We start from the raw sequence: 26,737 nt of genomic DNA, 5'->3' as shown, positions 1-26,737 counted from the left end.
CATGTGTCCGGATGTTTCACGTCTTTTAAACATAATGACCTCTATTAAAACAGATCAATTAACTGATCTTGTGTGAGGATTAGTTCAGGCAGAATGTGGCGAATTTTCTTTATTCCTTTAGCAAATAATGGGCACTTCTTTTCACGCTTTTGTACAGTTGGAATTTAAAATGCAACATGTTTCTTTTGTATGCTTTAAGCTCGTCATTTGAAATATGAACAAGCACTGAACTCATTCATTATAGCTTATTGCAATGTTTTGACAACTTCTACCACCAACATTACCTGATCCCAGGGACTTCACTGGTTGGCTGATTGTTGTGTTCATAAGATTGATAAGTGATATTTTCAAAAGTGCAGTACCACCTTTTAAAGCCGACCCATTGTAAATCAGAATATTCCCGATACAGTGAGGAAACGTGAGGTTTTCTCGTTAGACTTTTCTGACAGTGGATAGATTGTTGTGAACCACTTTGGTTGTCAAAGGTTCAGGGAGCGAGCCTGTGCTGTTGTTTGTGGACTACTGGCTGCATCAATCTGTCCAGTCCTTTGATGCCAGTCATGGTGTGAATTCTTTATTTTGTTTGATATTGATTTGGATTGATAATCAAAGTGCTTTGAAGACAGAAACCACAAGCTCAATAAAGAAAAGGCAGTTACTGGTCAAAGAAATGATCTTCCACGCATTAAATTTTAATTAGTCAAATTTGGGGTTCCTTATACGACCGTACCTTTAAAAAATTTAAGTTACTTTCACTCCTGTGTAGAGTGTTCTATTAACAAAGTTCTTAGTAATGTTTTCGAAGAGTTTTAGTATTTTTATTAAGCAAGGTCTTCTTTTAAATCTATTTCTTACAAAACTACTACTACATAGGTTCTCCCCTAGCCTTGAGAATGCTTTCAGTAATGTATCTGTTATTGATGTTATCTGGGCTAGATTTGTTCCTCTCTTACATATTGGCATTGCCTTTGCTCCCAATTCTTGAAACCTCACCTATAGTTAACGATTCTTTTATGACTATAGCCAACTTTCCCACACATTCACTTTTGTCTCTTTCACATTCCAGGATACCCACTAGGATGGCGTTCTCTGTCAAATTCTGTTTTCACAAATAAGGTTACTTGTAATAACTCAAAAGTTTGAGGTGTTTGGATGGCACAGAGCTCAGAATTGCAGCTGTGAAGCCCAAATTAAAGGGGAGGAGTACTATTAATAGCCACGTTATTTTGAGTCCCTCTTGCCACCCCATTTACCCTTTGGGCAAATTAGACACTGCCAGACATACCACAAGAGCCATGTTGCATTCATCCCATTAAATTCCAGATCAAGTAATTCCTTCCCTGTTCCTCTCTTTAACGGTCCAGTTAGGCTCTACCAGACAGTTCATCTACACAGATTCAAAATTTATAGTGTCACATAAAGCAACATGAAAAATATAAATGGCTTTATTTTCTGCTTTTAGGAGTGCTGCATTCCCCATTTTATTTTGATTTTTGTGGCAATAGCAATGCTTTTGTGGCAATAGCAATGCTCTTGGTGTCCTTATGTGGATGTCAGCCATAACTAACTTTCAGTTGCAATTATGTATGTCTCAAAATAACATACTGACACAGCTTCTCTCTGTTTCCACTGGTTGAGCTCTTGGGAAAATAATTCACTATTATTAACACCAGAATTTCAACCAATCCTAACACACCTACAATAATCCCATGTTAGCACATCTGAAATGGTTTAGTGACCACTTAATCACTGTAAACAACAATTAGAGCCAAGCATGTGCTCTATAAGAATCATACCCTTGCAGCACAGTCGCAAAGATTGGTCAATCGACAGCAAATGCAAATGGTGTCCATAAAGGATGTTGACATTCTCCTGCTTTTGGGTATAGTCTCAGCCCACTTGACACCACTTGGAATATAAGGCAAGGCTGGCTTCAAATCAGAGTTAGAAAATGCCCAAGTGGACCTTCTGATCACTTTGTAAACCTACCTGCAGTTAATGTAAGTGTGAGGCAATGTGGGCATTGCAATCTGCACTCTCTAAATAATTAAATTTTAACTGCTGGGAAAGGAAAATTCTACATATACATTTCATGTACAGAGTTCCCTCTTGGGCATATGAATTAGATTTGTAGTGAAAAAAATGCTTGTGCCTAGCTGATACTGGTCTGAGCAAGGTAGAGATTGAAATTGATGCATCATTAGAGATGCATGAAAGTGGTTGGCTTTGATAAGACAAAAAACAAAATATTGCAGTTATAAAAGGCAATAAATCTAATTGAGTTTTAAGCAGTTTGTGACAATTATCATCAATTGTTTTAAAAACTCACCTGGTTCACGAATATCCTTTAGGGAAGTAAATCTGCCTACGTGATTCCAGACCCACAGCAATGTGGTTGGCTCTTAACTGCCCCCTGAAATGGCCTTACAAGCCACTCAGTTCAAGGGCGACTAGAGATGGGCAACAAATGCTGGCTTTGAAAGAATGAAGGGGGAAAGAAAAACGTGAATCAACAATTTTTGATTTAAGTAGAAGAGGCAGGAGTGGTCAATTACAAAGACGCTTGAGTGATCCAATGGTACTCTTTATGTTAAAACCTCTAATATATATATCAGAAGACACTACCTGCCTATATCTGATGCCAAAACAAATTACAAGAGCTTATTGGAAGTTACTGTTAATCAACTCCAAATGTCTCTGTCCTCCCATCTGTGCAGGCTGCTTATCTATTCCCGACCATCTTTTCCCATTATGGGTTGCTCCTAATCTTTGTTCAAATCTATGGCCAGCCTCTGTGCATGGCTAAATTATATAATGTGAGGCATATATGGTCACTAGTTTGCCCAACTTCTCCAAAGCATATCAAAAGATGTCCAATGAACTTCCAAGGACCTGAAGCATTGTTATTTGCTCTGTGACAATCCTTATTTACAAATATGCGTCTTGTGTTTGCTCTCAGGCCTATTACAGAGATAATTTTTAAAAATTCATTCACGGGATGTGGTCTTCGCTGGCTGGGCTAGCATTTATTGCCCTTGAGAAGGTGGTGGTGAGCTGCCTTCCTGAACTGCTGCAGTCCATGTGGTGTAGGTACACCCACAGTGCTGTTAGGGAGGGAGTTCCAGGATTTTGACCCAGTGACAGTGAAGGAACAGCGATATACTTCCAAGTCAGGATGGTGAGTGACTTGGACGGGAACTTACAGGTGGTGATGTTCCCATCTATCTGCTGCCGTTGCCCTTCTAGGTGGTAGTGGTCGTGGATTTGGAAGGTGCTGTCTAAGTAGCCTTGGTGAGTTCCTGCAGTGCATCTTGTTGATGGTACACACTGCTGCTACCGTGCATTGGTGGTGGAGGGAGTGGATGTTTGAGGATGTGGCGCCAATCAAGCGGGCTGCTTTGTCCTGGACGGTATCCAGCTTCTTCAGTGTTATAGGAGCTGCATTAATCCAAGCAAGTGGGGAGTATTCCATCACATTTCTGACTTGTACCTTGTAGATGGTGGACAGCCTTTGAGGAGTCAGGAGGTGAGTTACCCATCGCATGATTCCTAGCCTCTGACCTGCTGTTGTAGCCAGTGTTTATATGGCTAGTCCAGTTCAGTTTCTGGTCAATGGTAACCTCCAGGATGTTGATAGTGGGGGTTTCGGTGATGGTAATGCCATTGAATATCAAGGGGAGACGGTTGGATTCTCTCTCGTTGGAGATGGTGATACTTGTGTGGCGCGAATGTTACTTGCACTTGTCAGCCCAAGCCTGGATATTGTCCCGGTCTTGCTGTATTTGGACATGGACTGCTTCAGTGTCTGAGGAGTCACGAATGGTGCTGAACACTATGCAATCATCAGCAAACGTCCCCACTTCTGACCTTATGATGGAAGGAAGGTCATTGATGAAGCAGCTGAAGATGGTTGGGCCTAGGACACAACCCTGAGGAACTCCTACAGTGATGTCCTGGAGCTGAGATGACTCTCCTCCAACAACCACAGCCATCTTCCTTTGTGCTGGGTATGACTCCAAACAGCGGAGAGTTTTCCCCCTGATTCCCATTGACTTCAGTTTTGCTAGGGCTCCTTGATGCCACACTTGGTCAAATACTGCCTTGATGTCAAGAGCAGTCACTCTCACCTCACCTTGGGAGTTCAGCTCCTTTGTCCATGTTTGAACCAAGGCTGTAATGAGCTCAGGAGCTGAGTGGCCCTGGCGGAACCCAAAATGGGCATCAGTGAGCAGGTTATTGCAAAGCAAGGGTCGCTTTATAACACTGTTGATGAACCCTTCCATTACTTTACTGATGATCGAGAGTAGACTGATGGGATGGTAATCGACCGGGTTGGATTTGTCCTGCTTTTTGTGTACAGGACATACCTAGGCAATTTTCCACATAGCCATGTAGATGCCAGTGTTGTGGCTATACTGGAACAGCTTGGCTAGGCGCACGGCAAGTTCTGGAGCACAAGTCTTGTGTACTATTGCTGGAATATTGTCAAGGCCCATAGCCTTTGCAGTACCCAGTGCCTTCAGCTGTTTCTTGATATCACATGGAATGAATTGAATTGGCTGAAGACTGGCATCTGTGATGCTGGGGAGCTCCAGAGGAGGCTGAGATGGATCATCCACTCAGCACTTCTGGCTGAAGATTGTTGTGAATGCTACAGCCTTATATTTTGCACCGCTGTGCTGGGCTCCTCCATCAGTGAGGATGGGGATATTTGTGGAGCCTCCTCCTCCAGTGAGTTGCTTGTCTACTACCATTCATGATTGGATGTGGCAGGACTGCAGAGCTCAGATCTGATCCGTTGGTTGTGGGGTCTATCACTCTTGCTGTTTGGCATGCAAGTAGTCTTGTGTTATAGCTTCACCAGGTTGACACCTCATTTTTAGCTATGCCTGGTGCTGCTCCTGGTATGCCCTCCTGCACTCTTCATTGAACCAGGGTTGATCCCCTGGCTTGATGGTAATGGTAGAGTGGGGGATTTGCCAGGCCATGAGGTTACAGATTGTTGTTTGAGTACAATTCTACTGCTGCTGATGGCCCACAGTATCTCTTGGGTGCCCAGTCTTAAGTTGCTAGACCTGTTTGAAATCTATCCCATTTAGCACGGTGGTAGTGCCACACAACACAATGAAGGGTATCCTCAATGTGAAGGCAGGACTTTGTCTCCACAACGACTGTGCAGTGGTCACTCCTACCGATACTGCCATGGACAGATGCATCTGCGGCAGGCAGGGGTTGGTGAGGATGAGGTCAAGTATGTTTTTCCCTTTTGTTGGTTCCCTCACCACCTGCCGCAGACCCAGTCTAGCAGCTATGTCATTTAGGACTCAGCCAGCTCGGTCAGTAGTGGTTTCCAATGAGCCTCCCTTGGTGATGGATATTGAAGTCCCTCACCCGGAGTACATTCTGCTTCCTCCAAGTGATGTTCAACTTGGATGAGCACTGCTGGCAGTGCTGGTGCCATAAGTCATGGTAGCACTTTGTCGATCAAATCAAGTACATGTCGTCAATTCTTCTTTCTCTTTCAATCAGTTCAACCTTAGAAAGCAAGCATTGTTAATTATCCCTGGGAAGTTTGCATTTCTTTTGCCATTTCCACATTGATAAATTTGTAGCACTTCCTGTTCAGATATACCATATGATTGTTATGTACAGGAATGCATTTGCACTATGAAGTTTATGCTGTTGAGCTGCTATCTTGCACCACCAGTAGATTGAGAGGTTGCTTACAAGGGGTACTTGACACATAGTTCAAAAGTCTACAACTGAATCTAACAATGCTGTGCTGATACTTGCTACTATGGTTGTTCAGTTCTTACATTAACTCCAACCCCAGCAAGTGAATTTATTTGTACCTGTCATTGTCACTTGCCCCAGTGAAAAGTGCATCACTTCCCTGCAAGGTACCATTACATTGGCCGCTAACAAGCAAATGTTTTATTTTCTAATTTTTTATTAATATTAAAGGGCCTAAAAGGGATTTACACTGGAGCCAGGGGCAATGGCTGAAGTACAAAATGAGTCTTTATCAAAGAAGAAGATGCTTCCAAAATTATTGTGAAAGAGGAGGTACTTAAGACACTAGATGATCTAAGAATTGATAAAGGGGAGGTATTAAGTTGAATGTACTTAAAGTTAATAAGTCACTGGAACTGGATGAGATGCATCCAAGGATACTGAGGAAATTAAGGGTGGAAGTTGTACAGCCCATAATCTTCCAATCCTCCTTCAATACAGTGGTGATGCTAGAGGGTTGGAGAATTATAAATGTTATACCTTTGTTCAAAAATATGTGCAAGGGTAAGCCCCGCAACTACAGACCAGTCTGTTTAACTTCAATGATGGGAAAGCTTTTAGAAATGTTAATTTGGGACTAAATTAACAGTCACTTGGACAAATGTGGATTAATTATGGAAATCCAGCATGGATTTGTTAAGGGCAAATCATGTTTAACTATCTTGCTTGTGTTTTTGATGAGGTAACAGAGAGGGTAATGTGGTTAATGTGGTGCACATGGACTACCAAAAGGCAATTGATAAAGTGGCACATAAGAAGCTTTTCATCAAAGTTTGAGTTCATGGAATAAAAGGAACAATAGCAGCATGGATATGAAATTGGCTGAATGATTGGAAACAGAGGTTGGACTGGAGGAAGGTATATTGTGTGATTCCACAGGGCTCAGTGTTAGAGCCACTTGCTTTTCTCGTTATATATTTATGACCTCAGCTAGGGTGTAAAAGGTACAATTTCAAAATTTGCAGGTGACACAATACTTGGGAGTATTGTAAATTCTGAGGAGGATAGTGTAGTCATTCAAAAGGACATAGACACACTGGTGGAATGGGCAGACACACTGGTGGAATGGGTAGACAAGTGCCAGATGAAATTTAATGCAGAGAGGTGTGAAGTGATTCATTTTGATAGGACGAGTGAGAGGCAAGATAAAATAAAAGATATAATTCTAATAGGAGGAGCAGAGGGACCTAGGGTATATGTGCACAGGTCAGTGAAGGTGGCAGGACAAGTTGAGAAAGCAATTAATAAAGCATATGAGACTTTACAAATAGGGGGCATAGAGTACAAAAGCCAGGAAGTTATGATAGACATGTATAAAACATTGGTTCAGCCTCAACTGGAATATTGTGTCCTGTTCTTGGCATCAAGCTTTAGGATGGATGTGGAAGCATTAGAGGGGGTCCAGAGAAAAATTCACGAAAATGTTTTCCGGGATAAGGAACTTCAATTACCTGGATAGAGTGAAGAAGCTGGGGCTGGGAGAAGAGAAAATTAAGATAAGATTTAATGTGTTGGTGTTTGATGGTATTCAAAATCATGAGAGGTCTGGACAGAGCAGGTAAGGAGGGTCTGTTCACATTAGCAGAAAGATCAAATACCAGAGGAGACCAATTTACGGTGATTGGCAAAAGAAACAATGGCGACATGAGGAAAAGGTTTTTTTACAAGTTGAGTGGTTAGGATCTGGAGTGCAGCATTGTAAATTGTGAGGAGGATAGTGTAGAAATTTGAAAGGACATAGACACACTGATGGAATGGGCAGACAAACTGCCAGAGAGTGTGGTGAAGGCAGATTCAATCAAGGCCTTCAAAAGAGAATTGGATAATTATCTGATGAGAAAAAATTGCTGGGCTACAGGGAACGGGCAAGGGGAGTGGGACCAGCTGACTTGCTCTTGCAGGGAGCCAGCATGGACACGATGGGCCAAATGGCATCCTTCTGCCCTCCAAATGGCCTCATTCTAATGTTCTAGTGTTTGGAGACAGCTGGAACAGCTGAAAATCAACACTAGGCATTATTATTTCATTTTACTTGTTTTTCATCACTTGTTCTGCATCAATCCATAGACACTAACTTTAAAATCAATGGAAAATATAGACAAAACTGCTTTAAAACAGGTGACTTCAGCGGGTTGTTTCTCATATGTTTAAATGAATGCAAAGGCATTTGTAGAAATTGGTGCTTGCTGTCCATTGAGCTGCAGGAATAGTGGATAATCACTCAAATCATTGAAGAACATATTGTGTAATGATATAACTTTTGGTATGCAGTACAAGCATCATAATAAATTAAACTATGGGAATGAATCAACAAGTAGATATTTTAGTGATCTGCACAGATTCCTGAAATTCTCAATTTCTGACCACAGTCTTACTCTTTTAGTGATTTAGTGGATTTTACTGGAAACCATGAACAGAAGTTAACCTATCAAGTAATTACTAGAATGGCAAGAGAGACATAAGAGCTGCTTAGTCTATTCATTTCTATTTTACCTCATGTAATTCCAACAGGAAGCAGTGAGTTCCCACAAACTCTGGCAGTTGAAGAGGGGGTTTGATCTGGACTGCACATGATTGTAGTCACTGCTAATGTATTTCCCGGAATAATTATTATGAGGATTACTAGCAGCTGAGGCACACTGAATTTATCAGCCTTATCCCTTTCTCAAGATGATCTTGATATTTTATTGCAGAAATCTGATTGACTTCAAAAACAAAACTAAAAAATTCTGTTACTGTTACCAGCAGATGAACAGCAGATGTGCTCTTCTTTGGACTATATTAGCTTTGCATGGATTTGTGTTTTTATCCCCCATTTTTTAAAGAAACCTGAGAGAAGACCAGGGCTCACAATGCAGGATACCACTCGGGTTATAAAGGCTAAGAGAAAATGAAGTAAAGCAAGATTTGAGAAAATTTCCTCTGTAAAAACTGATGCAAAGTTTTCTGATTTTGCTGCAAATCGGAAAAACTTCCCCTTAGTTATTATGTGACACCATTCTTGCATTTAAAAGAATGTTAGATTGCAGCCAGATGAGAAAACTGATGGAAGTGAAGAGTAACATGGATTTGAGATCCAGGGAAAGAATAAGTCAGAGACCGTAATGAACATTAACCTCAACACAGCGGGGATACAGACAGGATGAGTGAATAAAGGACAGCATTGTTGGAGCTCATCTCTTTTTCATTAATTACACATTTCTTGGTAACTACCTTACTATTGCTTTTCCTTTCCCCTTTACAACATTCAGGAGTGTTCCAGGATTATCTGAAGATGTTCCATTAAATCATTACCTCATACCTGAAGTACAATCTTCAGGTTTGAGTAACTTTTTTTTATTCTTTCACAGGATGTGGGCATCAGTGGCTAGGCCAGCATTTGTTGCCCATCCCTAACTGCCCTTAAGATGGTGGTGTAAGCCACCGTCTTGTATCGCTGCAGTCCATGTGGTGCAGGTACACCCACAGTGCTGTTAGGAAGGGATTTTGATCCAGAGACTTCGAAGGAATGGCGGGCGATACAGTTCCAAGTCAGGATGGTGTGTGACTTGGAGGGATACTTGCAGATGGCGGTCTTCCCATGCATCGGCTGACCTTGCTCTTCTAGGTGGTAGAGGTTGCAGGTTTAGGAGGTGCTGTCGAAGGAGCCTTGGTGAGCAGCTGCAGTGCATCTTGTAGATGGTACCCACTGCTGCCACTGTGCGTCAGTAGTGGAAGGAGTGAATGTTTGTAGATGGGGTACCAATCAAGCGGGCTGCTTTGCCCTGGATGGTGTTGAGCTTCTTGAGTGTTGTTGGAGCTTTATAACCCGAGTGGTATCCTGCATTGTGAGCCCGGGCCTTCTCTCAGGTTTCTTTAAAAAATGGGGAAAAAAAACACAAAGTGGGGAGTATTCCATCACACTCCTGACTTGTGCCTTATAGATGGTGGACAGGATTTAGGGAGTCAGGAGGAGAGTTACTCGCTGCAGAATTCCCAGCCTCTGAACTGCTCTTGTAGCCACAGTATTTATATGGCTGGCCAGTTCATTGCACCACTATAGGAAACAATTCTGTTTTATGCAGTTGAAGCACATAACAACTGCACTTAATTTATTGCCAGAGAATTGAAGATTTCCAAGTCCCTTAGCAGTGTTCATGCATGGATTGCAATTCTTAAGGGAACAGTTTTAAATATTATGGTAGAGCTTTTCTTAGCTGCACATTCATTAGAATGACAGTCCTGGTTTGCTGGCACATCTTTCAATGATTCTTAAATGTTTTGACACAAAGTTAGGCAAAACTTTTAGTACCCAAACATCACTGTATTGAAATAAAAGCACATCACACCATCTCCTTTTCTAACTCATTCTTTACCAAGATCTTAAAGCCTTACCTTTTTACCTTTCTTCACACAATCTTCAAGGTTTTAAACCAATAACTTGATGTCAACTTACTAGTACATATCAATTTACCTAAGTTCCACTAGTCATCTGGGCTCATTGATGACATATTTGTCTCTAAGTCAGAAGGTTGTGGATCTAACCAATGAACATATAATCTAAGCTGATACTTCGGTGTAGAGCTGAGGGAGTTCGACACTGTTGCAGCTGCCGTCTTTCAGATGAAATGTTAAACCAAGGCCCGGCTTCAGGTCAATGTAAAACATTTTTGAAGACGAGCAGGGGAGTTCTCCTGGTGTCCCAGCCAACATTTACCCCTCAACCATAACCACCAATCATATAAGTTAGTTATTTATCTCATTGCTGCGAGACCTTGTGTATAAATTGGCTGCCACATTTGCCTACATATCAAGGGTGACCACAATTCAAAAGTAGTTCATTGGCTGTGAGGAATTATGGGATATCCTCAGGACATTCTTACTTCATCTTATCTTTTTCAACCTTGCTGATGTCCTGCACTTTCACCCTCAGCCCTTTAATAGGAATGTGTAAGTTCTGACTTATTTAAATCTACTTCAGCTACAATGCAGTGAAAATCACTGTAATTGAAATTCTAATCATATGTGCAGCTTACTTAAAATGACTACTGATTATTACTATAGAAAATGTACTTACTGATCTGATAATGATGCATGCATTGTGCCTGCATGTGTATGCATAGTTACTGAGAAGTAATTTGGCACTAAGTTAGGCAAAACTGCAAGAGCCCAGCATAGCAGTGCAAAAGATAAGGCTGAAGCATTTGCAACAATCTTCAGCCAGAAGTGCCGAGTGGATGATCCATTTTGGCTTCGTCCAGAGGTCCCCAACATCACAGATGCCAGTCTTCGGCCAATTTGATTTACTCCACGTGATATCAAGAAATAGTTGAAGGCACTGGATACTGCAAAGGCTATGGGCCCTGACAATATACAGCTACAACGCTGGCATCTACCCGGCAATGTGAAAATTGTCTAGGTATGTCCTGTACGCAAAAAGTAGGACAAATCCAACCCGGCCAATTTCCGGTCCATCAGTCTACTCTCGATCATCAGTAAAGTGATGAAAGGTGTCATCAACAGTGCTATCTAGCAACACTTGTTCAGCTGCTTCATCAATGACCTTCCTTCCATCGTAAGGTCAAAAGTGGGGATGTTCGCTGATGATTGCACAATGTTCAGCACCATTCGTGACTCCTCAGATACCGAAGCAGTCCACATCCAAATGCAGCAAGACCTGGACAATATCCAGGCTTGAGCTAACAAGTGGCAAGTAGCATTAGTGCCACACAAGTGCCAGTCATTAACCATCTCCAACAAAAGCAAATCTAACCATCACCCATTAACATTCAATGGCATTACCACCATTGAATCCCAAACTATCAACATCCTGGGGTTTACCATTGACCAGAAACTGAACTGAATTAGCCATATAAATATCGTAGCTACAGCATCAGGTCAGAGGCTAGGAATTCCGCAGTGAGTAACTCACCTCCTGACTCCCCAAAGCCTGTCCACCATCTACAAGTCACAAGTCACGTGTGTGATGGAATGCTCTCCACTTGCCTGGATGAGCAACATCCTGCAGCTCCAACAACACTCAAGAAGCTTGACATCATCCAGGACAAAGCAGCCCACTTGATTGGCACCCCATCCTCAAACATTCACTCCCTCCACCACCGATGCACAGTGACAGCAGTGTGCACCATCTACAAGAGACACTGCAGGAACTCACCAAGGCTCCTTAGACAGCTCCTTCCAAACCCACAACCGCTACCATGTAGAAGGACAAGGGCAGCAGGCACATGGGAACACCACCGCCTGCAAGTTCCCCTCCAAGCCACTCAGCATCCTAGCTTGGAAATATATCACCATTCCTTTATTGTCACTGGGTCAAAATCCTGGAATTCCCTCCCTAACAGCACTGTGGGTGTACCTACACCACATGGACTACAGTGGTTCAAGGAGGCAGCTCACCACCACCTTCTCAAGGACTATTAAGGATGGGCAATAAATGCTGACCTAGCCAGCGATGCCCACATCCCATAAATGAATTTTTAAAAATGTTGCTGATCACGGTATGGGGAAGTGACAACTAGATGTGCACCCCATGTTCACAGTAGCAAGGGGCAGAAACACACCTCTTAATTGATGATAATAGATGGGTTTTTTGTTCTCAAGATCTTATTTCAATAGTGTTATAATTGAACCATGACAACTGTTAAAATAAATGCTACTGCAAGGTTTCTACATAGGAGTGTGCCAACAGCTCACCAGTTCTATGTGCCATATAATTTGTTATAACCTAGACATAGGGCAGAATTTTGCCCTTGGATGGCGGGCAGGCCCCACCTGCTCAGCGGCGGGTGGACAGCCAACCCCCGCCACCAAAACGGGGCCCGCCACCATTTTGAGTGCCCGCCCAGCGGCCTGCCCAACATAGCGCTTCCTGTTCCGGTGGGGGGAGGGAATCCCCATCTGTCAAAGTGCACTCTTTCGTGCATGCACACGAAAGAGCGCACTGCTCCCTGAGGCAAAATCCTGTCTCAGGGAGATTCGTGACAGGTAAGTAAAGTCTAAAAAGATAAATATTGAAATTATTAACATGTCCCCCTCATGTGACAATGTCACACGAGATGGGACATGTTAATAATAAACACATAAAATTTATTAAATTTTTAAATAACGGACATGAAACCTCATCCCGCCAGTGGATGAAGTTTCATGAATAATCTGGAGCCCACTGGGGCTCTTGGCCTGCCCGCCAACCTTAAGCTTGGACGGGCAGGTCTTTAATTATCTTAATGAGCCTGTCAATGGCCTCAATTGGCCATTGACAGGTTGGCGGGTGGACAGCTGATTTCGCTGTCCGCCCGCCTTCCTAAAAATTTAAAGGGACCAGGATAACGTCGGGGATTCCTCCCAACGTCATCCTGCGTCACTTTCCACCCGGCGAGCGGGCCCCACCCCCAAATCTCCAAGGGGAAAATCCTGCCCATAATGTATTTTTAAAAATTCACTGCAAAGCTTTGTATTGCAACAGATGTTTTCTTAATTTTCCATTGATCACTACTTTTCCAAACTATTCCCATGGTTTCCCAAATGCTAGTAAGGCTTCAAACGTGTTTTTGTGCTAACATAAGTGTTGCAACTAAACCAAGTGCTGCAGCATAATGCAAGAAGACATTAGAAAACTTGCAGACTGGTCAGCTAAGTGGCAAATGAACTTTAATAAGTGTAAGGTGATGTGCTTTGCTAGGAAAACTAAAAACATCACTACACCTTAAAATAAACTGAATGGGGTAGAAGAGCAAATTGATCAAGGAATTTAGGTCAAAAAATCATTAAATACAGCATCACAAGTCAGAAAAGCAATTACAAATTCTAACAAAGTATTGGAATTTATTTCTAGGAGTACAGAATTCAAAAGCAGTTATGTTAAATTTGTAATCTGGTCAATCCTCACTTATAAGCGCATATGTGCACATTTAAAAAAATTATTATTTCATGGAATGTGGGCATCAATGGCAAGGCCAGCATTTGTTGTCGATCCCTAATTGCCCTTGAACTGAGTGGCTTGCCACACCATTTCAGAAAGCAGTTAAGAGTCAATCACATTGCTGTGGGTCTGGAGTCACATGTAAGCCAGACCGGGTATGGATGGCAGATTTCCTTCCCTACAGGACATTAGTGAACCAGATGGTTTTTTTTACAACAATTGACAATGATTGCATGGTTACCATTACTGAAACTAGCTTTTTAATTCCAGAATTATTCATTGAATTGTAAATTCCACCAGCTGCTGTGATGGGATTGGAATCCTTGTCCCCAGAACATTAACCTGGGCCTCTAGATTACTAGTCCAGTGACATTACCACCATCTTCCCTTACATTTTTGATCTCCTTATACTATAAAAAGGATATAGAAGCACTGGAGAAAGGTCAAAGAAGATTTACAAGGATGATACCAAAACTAAGAGATTGCAGGTAGCGGGAAAGATTGAACGGATTGGATTTTTCTTTTACTTGTAAAGACCTAGAGGTGACCTGATAGAGGTCTTTAAAATTATGAGTGGTTGGCCAGGATAGCTGTGGGGAGAATGTTTCCAGTTGTGGAAGAATCCAAGATTGAAGCCATGATTACGAGATAGTTACTAATAAGTCTAATAGGGAAATAAGAAGTTTCTTTACTCATAGAGTGGTTAAAATGTAGAAATTGCTACCACAGAAAGTGGCTGAGGTAAATAACTTGTGGACTTTCAAAAGAAAACTAGATGATTACAGGAGAGAAAGAGGAATTGAGCAATCTTCTGAAAGGCTGAGTTGAGGTAGATGAAATGGCAAGAGACTCAATTGTGTGGAGTATAAATGCCAAGTTGAGCTGAATGGCCTGTGTTTCTGTGCTGTATATTCTGTGTAAAGGAGAAGCTATATGAATACCTGATTGAAGGATAAGCACAAACTATAAATACTCCTAGGCAAGTGTAACCATGAAACTATCAACTGTGGAATACAAATAATCAGTGCTGTTCAGGATAGAATATGAAACCCGATAGTCATCCAATTACTTAGAGAAGTTAGAGCGATGTTCACAGAATTTCATGTTCCTACATGTTTTCACTGTGATTATTTGCCTCTCTCAGGACTTCAAAGGGCTTGACTGGAGTCCACTTCAATGAAAATCATGCATTGTTTGTTGGTAGGTGTGGACTTGATTGCCTGACTGATTTCTTTTACTTCTTAGAAATGAAAGCTTTTTCTCCACCATTGAGCTAGAACCTCTATTTTCTGCTCCAACCTCCCTCTGGTGGCCAGATGCAAACTGACAACCAGCTGACAAGGTCAGTGTTTAATTTCCTTTGGTGACAGACCGTTTCTCACTTTTTTTGCTGTGCTATTCTAAAACAGTCATTAACCCATTTAAATAAGGGGGTGCTATGAAATAAGCTATCAACAGTTGTCCTCTTAAAAAGGCCCATATTCTGAATGATATCAGCTATCTGGGCAGTTTCAAAGGTCCACTTACCAATTTTCACCAGTGTCAAGGTTAAGAATGTCACTGACATAGATCCAAAGCTATAGATGTAAATGGTGCAAGCAACAGGAATAAAACATAACTAGGACAGCATGTGACCAACTCAAAGATTCCATTCTTTTTTGTGAATAGTATCCTTCTTTTATTCTATATAGAAAAAAGACTTGCATTTATATAGCACCCTTCACAACCTCAAAATGATACATGAAAATGTTGTATAGTCCATTATGTACTTTTGAAGTGTAGTCATGGTTGTAATGTTGATAATCTGGCAGCCAATTTGTGCACAGAAAGTTCCCACAAACAGTGATGAGATAATGACCAGATAATCTATTTTAGCGATGTTGTTGAGAGATAAATATTGGCCAGGACACAAGGAAGAACTTCTCTGCTCTTCTTTAAAATAATGCTACGGGATTTTTTTATGTCTATCTGAGAAGGCAGATGGGGCCTAGGGTTAATGTCATCCAAAACATGACACCTCTGCTAGTGCAGCACTAACTCAGTAATAAGGTCATAAATAAAAACCAAGCACTGGGGTTTATTTCTTGAGAGTCAGAATTGATAAGTAAAGAAGATATGCTAAACTTGTATAGAATCCTGATTAAATTTCAACTAGAGTACTGTGAACAGTTTGGTACCATATTATAAAAGGGATAATGAGGCACTAGAGAAATTGCAAAAGATGATGTTAGAACTGCGATGTTATACCTATCAGGAAATGATGAACAGGCTGGATCTCTTTTCTCTCAAACTAGTGAAGCGTCACTTATAGAGGTCTTTAAAATTATGAAAGCTTTTGATAGAGCAGACACAGAGAGAGTGATTCCATTTGTGGGGATGAGCAAAACTAGGGGTGATCAATATAAAATAGTCATCACAAAATCAAATATTAGAATAAACTTTACAGAGAATGATGAGAATGTAAAACCTGTTGACACAGGGAGCAGTTGAGGTGAATAATATAGATGCATTTAAGAGGGAGGTAGACAAACATATGAGGGAGAAGGAAATACAGGGCTATGCTGAACAGATTTAGATGAGGAAGGATGGGAGGAGGATTGAGTACAGCATAAATGCTGGCATGGTCTGGTTGGGCCAAACGGTTTGTTTCTTTGCTGTATATTCTATGTATTTCTATGTAATTTTACTACTTTTAAGTGTCAGCCTAGATTTTGTACTCAAATCTTTGGACTGCGATTTAAACCTCAACCTTCTGGCTCACAGGTGATGATAGTACTACCACTGAGCCAGGACTAACATATATTAGATTTTAATGTATTCTGCAAAAAGGAGTAACCTTATTCCAGAGCACCATATTATACATACAAGCTAACAGCACATTTCTTATTTCTTTCCTCTGTAACCTGGTGCCAACAGAACTGAATTGGCATTTTGTGACATACATGGTGCTGCAGTTCTCAGAGGAATAATTCTACATATTACATTCCAGGTCTTCTAATGCATCCTACCATATATTAAACATGTCTCAATATTGTTATCCTCATGTTGCTTGGAATTTAATTTTGTTGGGGTTTACCTGAAGCTGGTTTATGACAGTTTGATGGCGTCTGTTGTCTATCTCAGCAGAGTTTGTGTATTAAGATTAATTTGTGACTGTTAACATCTGTTCTCTTGTGTTTGAGCCAATCTGCTCATGTGACTTTCGGGTTTTCTGTAAATAAAGTTAGTTCAATTCATTTAAACAGACCTGTTAAAACATCAGATTTAATTAAGCACAATATATAAATGACATAACTTTTTTCTGAACACCTCTGGGAGTTGTGATATATTGTGTTTGCCAAGCTCATAAACTCCATTTCCTGTTCTGGATTCCAACACACTGTAAAAATGAACTCAAACCTTCACCCTTAACAGTCCATAACCATTTACAACTGAGATTTGTGGTCAGAATCTATTACAAATTAAACCAAGATCTCAGCTGAAATATTGATCTACCTTTCTCCTCCAGATGCTGACTGATCTGCTGTGTTCTTCCAGCACTTTCTGTTTTAATTTAAGGTTTCCTTTCATAGACCAAAGGCAAGTTTCCACCCAGAAACTCTCCGTTGTTTATTTTGGCCTTACATCAATCTCCAAGAATTACTAAGGGAAACAGTTTGAAAAGATGGTGGCACAACAATCACAAAGGTGCCCCAAAAGATTTTTAACAATTCATTTCAAAATTTTATACATTGGTATGGTTGTATACTTTACCTAGATGAATTTAAAAGAATGTGCACTGATGTAATGAGATTCTCAGTGTATTTGCTACATACTGACAAAATAGTGTAACATGCTTCATGGTCAGATGTGTTTCATTGGGACTGGACAAGGGAAATGTGGCAGTACCAGGGCAGGGAGAGCAAGAAGCTACTCTCACCTTTCCTCTCACATCAGCCGGATCTTCCCTCTATGTTGGTGCTTTTGTTATATATACCTCCAGGAAGTGAATCTGGAATACAAAGGAGCTATATTAGACGCCAAGTGGTACTGTGTCCCAGTCCCAAAGGGCTGGATTTTATTGGGGGTGGCAGGGACCCCACCCCGTGGCCATAAGTCCACCCCCACCTTGCCAACTCATCTTGAAGCCTTTCAGCAGCCGCTAGGCCATTAATTAGCTTGATGCAAGACTTCTGCCTCCATTTGGGGAGGACATCCTGCCTCAGGTCAGTCAAACAGCTGCTAGTTCTCTGATCCCAACAGCACCACAGGGAGTGGTAGCCACTGCTGGGATTGCAACCAGTTTCCAACAATGATCGTCAATGGAGCTAGATGCAAAGTTAAGTTGGGCTGGGGGGTTAGTGGGCAGGGTTGTTACCAGGGTCAGGCTGGCAGGTCCCGGCGAGGGGGTGAGAGGGGTGAGGGGGCCGTGGTGGAAAGAGCAAGGGGGAGAAAGCTGCCGAGCTGCACACCTGGCGTGGGCCTTTCACACCGTGGGTTTAATCCCAGTGGCAGCGGGAGGAGGTTCTTACCTGGACATTAATTGACCACTTAAGGGCTTCAATTGGCCCATGGGCAGGCGGGCCACCTGATTCCTCCCTTGCCGCAGGTAAAATTGCGGATGGGTGTTGGGAATGACATTGATAGCAAAGTGCTCAATTTTACGGTCCCTCCGCCTGCCAACCTGCCTGTAGGGAGCTGTAGAATTAACCCCAAAGACTCCCTTCAGCCAGTGCCCTGCAGAAATAAAGGTCTCCTCCCAATACCTGCAACGAAAGGTCACACAAGTACACACAAGTTAGCCTCCAGTGTCTGTGAATTTACAACAAACTTATTGGCTGTCCTCAACCTTAAACTGCATGCATGCATTACATCCAGGTAATCTAAACAGTAGCGAACATTAGACCATCTCATTTGCACTAGAGCAAAACCACAAATGGTTGCAGTAACTAACTGACAGAAAACATACCATCTACACTGTTGTCAGTTCAAAAAGACCTTAAGTTTCAGCAGTGGGCTCATCAATCACCAGTGGACCTGAGAAGCATACGATCAAGTCATACTCAAGCAAGTGACAATAATGTACACGCAATAGCAGTGCCTTGTAAAATATTATTTTAATACTATTTATAATATAGTGCAACGGTGATACCCAGTAAAGGGTTAAACTAACAAGAACATGTCAGAAAATAGCTAATGCAGAGAGATGGACATGTCCAGGGACTGCTGATCACATTCCTGAATGATAATAAGCTTACTGGAAACTGTTTAACCACAAGGTATGATATTTGCTGTGATATTGTACTTTAATAACATTACAACAGAATTGATCACATTTGGAGTCAGAGGCGTCCTCACCATGAGGTGGGGCCCATTGTGTCCTGTTGTGAAGAACAACATCAGGGATGAGTTAATCAACCAGCAGGATGGGCCCGAGAGATGAGTCAATCAACAGTACAATAACACTGATAAGCCGAGTTCCAGCGGCTGTGGTCATGCATGAAGAAAGAAGGATAAAAGGAAGACTGAAGGCCGGGCGAGGCAGGAGAACTTGGGACCAACATTCCAGAAGCAGACCCGAAGTTGGACTTTGTGAGCAAGTACCCCGCCAGCAGGCTTGATCAACCTGAGGACAGATGGGTAATATCACACACATAAGAGAGTATTTGGTTAATGTAATTGGGATATTTAGTGATTAAGCTACCTTCAGTAAAATAAAGCATTGTGATTGTTTAAGTGGAAACTTGTGTGTCCTGGTTGTTACTCGATCTGGCACTGGGAAGCACGTAGGACGTGCTTGACAAAGGTCAACAGAGTGGCGACCATGACAGGACTCGGCTGTGGTACTTCTAATTAAAGAGGTTCCGTTGAAACCTAACTAATTAAAATTTACTGGTGAACGGTTTGACTAACAATGAAGAGAAATGGCCGCAAAACCAGAATGGGAGCAGGAACTGCGCGAATATCTGGATAAGAAGTGGCCGCATTAGTATAAAGTTTTGGGCTGTGCGACAGATCCCAAGAAACCTAAAGGAAGATAGGTGTGGGAGGCACCCTGAAGCAACAGGGTAAAAAGGCAAAGGGATTGATTGGACCAACCGCGATGCTCACCTGTTACTTAGAAAGAGATGGTTTAGAGGAGAAAAATAAGAAATTGGAAGAAGAGAATCAGAAATTACGAGACGAGTTGGAAAATCTGAAACAGCGGACTGCTGCTGCTGAAGTGAATCAGCATAGCTTGGTTATGCATATGGCTAACCTCCAGACCCAGGCTGAAAAGGCTGAGAACAGCCGGAGTAATGGCTGAGAAGAAAATTCAGAAGTTAACAAAAGATCTGGGTATTGCCCGACAAATGTGCACCGATTTAAAGGCAGCACTTACAGTGTTGAGAAAGGAACAGCAAGCCAAAACACATGATACAGCAGACCATACTAAATGGCAGAAAGAAGTAGATCAATTAAAAGTGCAGCTGTCCACCCAGAGAGGAATCATTTGTGTCATGGGTCAAAGTGATAACTATGATGATGAAGGTGACTCTGAGGAAGTAGATTGGGGTAGTCTGGCAGAGTAGTCATGCAGGTACAGACACCATGATGATAGTGACTGGGACTGACCTCCTCCGGAACCCATACCGGCACCCGCAGGTCCAGCTATGGCTCCGTTTACAACTCAGAGGACAAATAACGCGGCAGGGACGGAAGCCATATACAGTACTCCCTATTCAGTCACCCAGTTACTGGACATGTCTAAAATAATACCAAAGTATGATGGTACTAGGGATCCATTTCAAATATTCACCGCCGTCACCCAAAAGAGCATGGGTTGGATGATAGAGAGGAAGTGACGCTTTTGGGTACGTGTCTGAACCCAACACTGTTTTCGGTGTTGGGCCAGGAACAACAGGGAGGACAGGGGACACCCCAGGCAATGAAAGATGCAATTTTGAATGCGGCAGGACGAGGAAGGGGAGATCCCGCAGAAGGATTACAAGAATGCTGTCAGGGTCCAAATGAACACCCGGCGGCTTTTGCCAATCGGTTGTGGGGAAATTTCAATGGAGTGTATGGGCCAGAATTAGATAGAAAGAACTTAACAGGCGACAAGCGAAGTAGGTGGTTGCATACCCTTATCCCACACTCTAAGTCAGAGACACAGGACGTGTATGATGCATTTGAACCAGAAGACAATACCCATACTGAAGCTTGGGTACTAAGGCGTATGACTTGAGCATGGGGAAAAGGGATAAATAAGAAAGGCCAGAAAGGGAAGGTACATGCCCTCCAACCCAATTCAGGAGGAGGACGTGGGGTGGTAGCCTGGAGAAATGAGGGTCCGGGACGGCCAGGGCCTCACGGACCCCCTCCACCGTACCGTGAGACTCACATACTGGGGTATCCCCCAGCCCTATCGGGGGCACTGTCCGGACAGTGGTGGAAAGATAATGGGAAAATGCTTTAACTGTAGAAGAAAGGATACATGGCGAGAAATTGTAAAGCCCCGAGATGATCCCCAAGGTCTCCGCCTAGGGAACGAGCCTCTGGCTCACAAGATGGGAATGAAACAGATATGGAGGGTGCAACCCACCGTAAGGTAGAGGGAAACCAAGGAAAGCTGTATCCAGTACGTGATTCGCAACAGCTCAGATTTACAGAGGATGATAGTAGCGATGAGGAGTGACGGGGACAGGCCTCGGTTGAATGGGTGTCTGAGTGTGAAAGGGATGCTTTTGGGCGACCGGTGGTCTGCTAAATTTTTATGGGACACCGGAAGCTCTAAGACAACCTTAAACACTAGCCAAGGATACAACCCAGATTGGCAAACCACCCAGACCATTGTTTTGAGTGGATTTACGGGACATTCACAAACTGATACTATCACTCAGAAATTACCTTTTCGGATGGGAAATTATGAATTCCAACATAAATGTGTTCTGGTAAATTTGGGAAAAGATGATTTGAACATTTTGAGAGTAGATGCTATGAGGAGACAGGACTTTATGTGGGACATAGTTAACCATTGCATCTGGCGCCACCCTGACAGAACGGGACCATTACAAATACCCTCAGGGGAATAGACCGAGCAAGTTTGTTGTATGGCTACCTTTTGGTTAAAGCCAACATGAATGTCAGATGATCCGGATGTGCAAAGGATAATTCAAAAGCATGAGCAAGCCTTCGCCACCCATAAGCATGACTGTGGAAAGATAGCGGGCGAGGTCCTCTTGGAGGGGCCTGACCATCGCCTGCAGAAACAGTACGGCTTCTTGTGTAATGCCGAAGAAGACGTAAGGAAGATAGTGGATAGCTTGCTCCAACATGGAGTGCTGCGACCTGTGGCATCAATCGCTAACTTGCCTATATGGCCCATTCGGAAGCCAGACGGATCATGGCAATTAACAATTGACTATAGAGAACTTAACAAGACAATACCTGCTGTCTCCCCAACAGTAACCACTAGCCCCGAAACACTGATAAAGCAAATGCCAAGAGCTAAGTGGTTCACGGTTCTTGACATTAATAATGGCTTTTGGTCTGTGCCCTTAGCTAAGCAGTGCCAATATAAAGTTATGTTTACATTTCAAGGACGACAGTACACATGGACTTGTCTCCCCCAGGGATTCCATAACAGCCCCTCAACCTTTCACCAAAGGATGGCAACTGGATTATGAGGTTCTCGTGTTCAGAATGTTTGGTACAGTATGTTAATGACTTATTGTTACAGACAGAGTCCAGGGAAGAGCACCTAACACTGCTAGCCGAACTGTTAGCTCTATTAACCCAGATAGGAGTCAAGGTAAACCCTAAAAAAAAGCCCAAGTAATGAGAGAAAAGGTTTCATATTTAGGCATTGTATTATCCACAGGAATGCATTCCATAGAGGACAAATGGTTGTGTGCCATACATCAACTCCCCATCCCAAAAGATGTGCGGTCTCTACTATCCTTTTTAGGATTAGTAGGCTATTGCCGTAATCATATCGAGTTTGTATCATATCGATTTGTGGGAAAGACTGCCCCCTTGTACACTCTGTTAAGGAAAAATGCGCCTTGGGAATGGAATGACAAGCACACTCAGGCAGTGACTGATCTTAAGGAAGCATTGTTATGAGCACCTGCTCTCCAGGTACCTAATCCAGGGGATCTTTTTGCATTGGAAGTAGCTGTGGAAGGTGAAACTCTGTCTGCGGTACATCTCCAGAACAAACATGGTAAACTTTGTCCTGTGGCATAGGCCTCGAGGGTCCCCATGGCAGTAGAAAAAGCACTTAAGCTGCCTTTTGGGCAATGCAACATTTTGTTTACATCGTAGGACTTAGTCCTATAACAGTTTTAACGTAACATACAGCTGCTATTAGACGGACGTCTGAAGGATGGAAATGTTTCCCAAAATCACCTTGTATGTTGGACCCTACTACTCCAAGGCAAGGACATATCTGTACAAAGAACCCATATGACACCTCTGTTGGCCCCTAATTTACAGTACCATGGTGAACCCCATGAGTGTAAGGTTGTGACAGCTCGGGCCCTGAAGGGTCCCTTCATGTCAAAACCTGTGGGGGGTGAAGAGAAAGAAGATCCGTTAAAAATTCTTGTAGATGATTCGTCTATGGTAGAAGATGGTGTTAGGAAAACAGGGTGTGGTATCCTGGTAACACAAAATGATAGAACAATGGGTGAAATAAGCCTGAAACTACAATCGGGCATGTCAGCCCAAGGAGTGGAGTTGGCAGTAGTAGCCTATATAGTGACGCGCCCACATAAATTCCCACCACCCCTAAACATATACTCAGACTCAATGTATGTATGCAACAGCCTGACAGAATACTTGCCCCTATGGGAAGCAAGGGGATTTGTATCAGCAGACGGAAAGCCGTTGCCGCCTGCCCCCTCACTAAAGAAAATTTTTACGGCTGTCACTACAGCTAACAGCCAATATGGAATAATCAAGGTAAAAGCCCACAGTAAGACCGCAGCGTAGGCCAAGGAAAATGGGAAAGCAGACCTTTTAGCAAAAGAAGGAGCAAGACTGTTAGGTAAAGGATGGGATCTGAGGGAAAGTACTGATGTAGAAGAAGTATCTGCGGTAAAGGTGTCACAGACAAATATAGAAGACTTAAGGAAAGCGCAAGGGAAGGACCCCGAGCTAAAGTTAATCCAACAAGAACCCCAGATAGATGGCCCACAGAATATGAAAGGGAAGAAAATAACATAAGAATAAAGGAGGGATTGATATTGAGGAATGGTCTATACATAATACCAGTACAGGATAGAAACCAGATGATTTATCAGAATCACGGTATGCATGGGCATCAAGGCATTGAACCCATGGAAACCCGAATAAGACAATTATACTGGTGGCCCAGTGGGGGAAAGAACGTAAAGCACTATGTAGAAAACTGTCTAGTAAATGCTCAGAATAGTCCAGACTGATATGCAAACAAGGCAGAATTGAGACATACTCGACCAGTGGCAGGACCATGGACTAATCTACAAATCGATTGTGTAGGTCCATTGCCAGCCTGTAAAGGAGGTTATATGTATATTCTAGTCATAATAGACACCTTTAGCAAATGGGTAGAGGCCTTTCCTATGAAAAACAATACCACAGTCATAACTGCAAAGATACTGATACAACAAGTCTTCACAAGATGGGGATTACCTAGGAATATAGACTCGGATCAAGGGTCATACTTACTGCCCAAGTGATGCAGTTGGCAATGAAATTGCAAGGAATCCAGCAGAAATTCCATATAGCCTACCATCCGCAACTCAGCGGTATTGTAGAAAGAATGAACAGAACTTTGAAAACTATGCTCAGGAAAGTAGTACAACTGAACAGTACAACCTGGGAAAGGGTGTTACCCCATGTCCTAATGATAGTACAAAACACTGTATCAAGTTCTACTGGGATCACACCCCATGAAGTAATGACGGGAGGAAGATGAGAGGGATTGGGTTCCTATTAGGAATAGACTTACCAGAACCACAGCTGGAAGCTATCAACCACGAGACCTACATAAAGGAACTAGTAAAAACTTTACAAGCATTACGATTGGCAGTTGCTGTAATACTGGGGAAAAGACGAAGACAAAGGAAAGCTTATTTTGATAGAAAGATAACCCCTGTCGAACTACTGATAGGAGAACAAATGATGGTGAGAATACAACAAATGGAGAGTTTTCTGACTCCAAAATTTGCAGGGCCATATACTATTGTAGACAAAGCTAGCCTGTCAGTATACAAGGTCCTACTAGATACAGGAGGAAGTAAGTGGTATCATATCAATCAGTTAAAACCATACAAGGGACCACAAGGGAAACAGACTGAATTCTGTGAAAAATATCGCTTGAAAGCGGTTCAGTTGGATGCTTTAGATGATGCAGGGAATTGGGAAAACCTGAGTGGGAGTGCAGATGGGTTTGCGGGAGTAAAAAGGGAAGAAAATGAGGATGATGAGGAAGACATATGGACATCAGAGGAGGAATAGAAAGCCAAAGCAGACCTGATAGCTAGAAGGAACAAAGAGATACCAGAGATATTTGATGGCCCCTCAGATGAGGAGGACTTTGAAGGTTTTTGACTGAGAGGAACTGATATTGCCTTGATTTGCCCCAACAGGCCAACACAAGGGAGCAACGCCATGAAGTGGCTCGCGATATTCAGACTCTTATGCTGGACAATCTGGACTGCTAGAGCCAGCCAAACGAATTGTGACCAGATATTAGGAACAGAATAAGGTAATTTGGGAAGAGGAGTGGACAGATTTGGATTGCTGGGACTTCTGCCAAAATGAAACTAAGATCCAGGGAAATGTGGTAGATCCGGAAGTGTTGGTAATGGCACAAATGGCCCAGTGCCCTAGCAGAAAGTTGCAGCAGAAATTAAAGGGCTGTAAGAATTGTGCATGCCTTGAAATGTCACCAATACCCACCTTGGGACTGGTGGTAGGACCACCATACGATATACATTATGTTATGTTATGTGAAGTTCAGAAAGGTGCTGTTTAACCTGGATCCTATGTGACCCTCTCAGTGTGACCATACCTCATCTAAAGTAGTTATTCAGAATCATGTTAGGAAACGATTAAAGCACTGGCATAGGAGAGCTCATGACAGGGACGGTCTGTCTAAAAGCGTAGGAAAAGGTCAGTGCTAGAAACCCTAACGGGATTAGCGGGTGTAGAACTTGGAATAGTTAATTTGGCTGATCAGGTAGCATTGCATGGTTATCTGACTCAGTTTAGCCACCAATTAAAGAAAATCATACTCCAGGACACAGAAATAGGTAAACTATTTGATAAGCAATTTGGGATACAAGTAAATACAACAGAAGAAATTAAAAACATCACTGAGGAAATTCAGAAGCGGCCAGAGAATCTAGCCATGGCCCAAGGAAAAATTAATAATGTGACAAATGTTAATATTAGCTGTTTAATATATGGAGACTGGTGGAAGTCTATAGTTGATACCATTATTGTGGCCTTGCAATCGGGAAAGGCACCAATATGGGATAAGGGAAAGGATACTATCAATAACCAGACACGGCCCATCCCAATACCAAAGAATAAACATGGTATCTGGTTGATTGGATATGTAGCTCGAGACTGGGTAACAATGGGAAGTACAGACAAGGTACACCCTCTCCTCCAAATGCGGAAAGTAACCTTTAAGGATGGGCACCCAATGTGGCGTCAGTGGAAAGCCCCAAACTGGATAGGATGGAACGGTGCTAATATTACCAGAAATGATATAACTAACTGTGAGCTGGAACATGCCCATGGTTGGCTCTGTCCTTTTGTAAAGGAGGAGTTGGAAATCAAAATAGCAGACACCCTTCCCTTCAGAATCTTGAAACACCCGAAAAAGCCTATTTGGCATAAATGTTTTAATGATAATGGGTTAGTGTGGTGGTGCATTGTCGCCAGTAATAAGTGGACCCCACGAATCAACGAAACCGAATGTAATTCATACCCAGAATCAATATGCGTGAATGGATCACGGGGTGATATGATGTTGAATAATACCGTTCACTTACATTGGTTGCACAT

At 42.5% G+C, this 26,737-nt stretch overlaps 1 protein-coding gene across 3 annotated transcripts in view; it reads right to left on the bottom strand.

The window, feature by feature from the left end:
* Positions 1-26,737, bottom strand: part of dennd2b (DENN domain containing 2B) — a 546,808-nt gene that overhangs the window by 503,950 nt on the left and 16,121 nt on the right. Inside the window, exon 1 of one of the 3 annotated variants that reach the window (XM_078549205.1) lies at positions 16,788-16,922. The exons of the other annotated variants lie outside the window; for them this stretch is intronic. The gene's annotated coding sequence lies outside the window, so the exon portion shown is untranslated. Of the gene's footprint in view, positions 1-16,787; positions 16,923-26,737 lie in introns of those variants that run through there. 3 annotated transcript variants of the gene reach the window in all.

Source organism: Cetorhinus maximus, chromosome 9 (assembly GCF_964194155.1).
Source record: "Cetorhinus maximus chromosome 9, sCetMax3.hap1.1, whole genome shotgun sequence".
NCBI classification, from domain to species: Eukaryota; Metazoa; Chordata; class Chondrichthyes; order Lamniformes; family Cetorhinidae; genus Cetorhinus; species Cetorhinus maximus.
The sequence above is the reverse complement of the archived record's forward strand: the minus strand, read 5'-3'. Positions and strand labels throughout refer to the sequence as shown.